Source organism: Dasypus novemcinctus, chromosome 11 (assembly GCF_030445035.2).
Source record: "Dasypus novemcinctus isolate mDasNov1 chromosome 11, mDasNov1.1.hap2, whole genome shotgun sequence".
NCBI lineage: Eukaryota > Metazoa > Chordata > Mammalia > Cingulata > Dasypodidae > Dasypus > Dasypus novemcinctus.
Genome location: NC_080683.1, coordinates 98,174,084 through 98,175,861, shown reverse-complemented (window position 1 = coordinate 98,175,861; position 1,778 = coordinate 98,174,084). Strand labels below are relative to the sequence as shown.

The following is a 1,778-nucleotide window of genomic DNA, read 5'->3' as shown; positions in this document are numbered from 1 at the left end:
CTGGCCTTGCCGTCCCCTTCCAGGCCTGGGAAGGGGCTGTGCTCAGGACTCTGCTCGCCCAAGTCTTTCACGTCACCTTTCTTGATGAAAGCCTGAACATTAATGTTCCTAAAACCCCCCAAATTTTAAGAAAGTTGGGTGCAAACCTGACCTGAGAACTTGACTGGGCAATTTCTCGAGAGACCACGGGAAGACACCAGTTAGACCAGGGGAAAACGCGTCCAGCAGTTCCGGCCTCCAGAAACGCACCTGCTCAGGTCTTCTAAGGCTTGCATCCCTGGGGAGCGTGGGCTGGGCTCCCAGGTAGGAAGGTGGAGCTGTGTGCCCAGCGGCCGGTGCCTTCTCCCTTCACGGCTTTAGACACACGCGCTCAACGGGAGGCAGGGGCCCTGCCCGCCTGGAGCTTCCAGTGCAGCAGGTCACTTTGAAAAGCAGGTGCTTGCTGAAGACGACTTCCCTGGAAGTGATTGGCCGGTCCTGGTGCTCACCCTCGAGGGGGCAGGCAGGTCAGCATGAGCCAGCAGGTGAAGAGGAGGGCAAAGGCGGGCCGCCCGCCGGCTCTGCGGGGACAGGGCCTCGACCGGCCCGGGCCAGGCCAGGCTCCGCGGGCGGAGGTGGAGCCCCCCGACACGACCGGCGATGGCGGACAGGTGCCCCCCGAAGCCCTTCTGGTGGGGGGCGAGGACGCCTTCCCTGACTGTTACTTAGAGTGCATCATCAGAGGCGAATTTTACCAGCCGGGGATAGAGGAGAACTCCTTTCTTCTGGAGTCCCTGGAATGCCAGAAGGCGCCTGACCAAGAGTGTTCTGGACAGGTTTGTGAGGATGACTCACTTCGGTGTTCCTTAAAATACGTGAAAAAGGAGGTGAAGCCAGAGCTCCCTCAGCAGATCGCCGGAGAGGCTTCTCTCGAGTATTCGGAGTACAGGACCGGCAAGAAGCTGCCTCCCGGAGGGATCCCCGGAATTGACTTGCCGGACCCCAAACAGCTGGTGGAATTTGCTAGAAAGAAGGAAGCCAAGGCAAGATAAAGAGGAAGATGCTCCAGAAATCCTCCTTTGTCCTCACAGTGGCTGCACCAAGAAGCTGAGGGTTAGAGCTGCCCTGAGGAAGCACTTCCTGGTCCACTGCCCGAGACCAGGTGTGCGCGGAGTGCGGGCGCGCTCCGGGAGGGCTCCAAGCTGAAGGGGCGTTTTCTGGTCCACACTGGGGAGCGGCCCTTCCAGTGCACTTTTGAAGGGTGTGGAAAGCGCTTCTCCTTGAATTTCAACCTGCGCACACACACGTGCGGATCCACACCAGGGAGAAACTGTTCGTGTGCCCTTTCAAAGGGGCACAGGAGGTTTGTTCAGTCAAATAACCTGAAATCTCACATACTGACGCATTCGAAGGTCATGACGCATAACTGAAAGAGGAGATAGAATATAATCCTCGAGTAGGATAAGCATCTTAACAGAAAAGTGTTTGGGGATAAATACGCCTTTTTGGTTATCGTTTTCTGGGAAAAGATTTTAAAATCGATATTGTAACCCCATAGGGCTTTGTTGTTGTTGTTTTTTTAATGGTACCAAGATGTTCTTATACTTTGTGGTACCATTTTAAGAACAGTGTTGTAATCTAAGTGTCCTTCCAACAGGAAGGTCAGTGATAAATTTACTTAAAAGAATAATACCTACTGTACGTTACTGGGAATTGCATTTTATTTTCACCTACTGAAAATATGAAAGTGACTTGTAATTTGTAATTTTGTAGTTTCTAATTGTTTGGCTTGTGGCTTT

At 53.3% G+C, this 1,778-nt stretch overlaps 1 pseudogene; it reads left to right on the top strand.

Moving 5' to 3' along the window:
* Positions 1-512: 512 nt before the first annotated feature.
* LOC101440935 (zinc finger protein 42 homolog) lies at positions 513-1,409 on the top strand (annotated as a pseudogene).
* Positions 1,410-1,778: the final 369 nt, after the last annotated feature.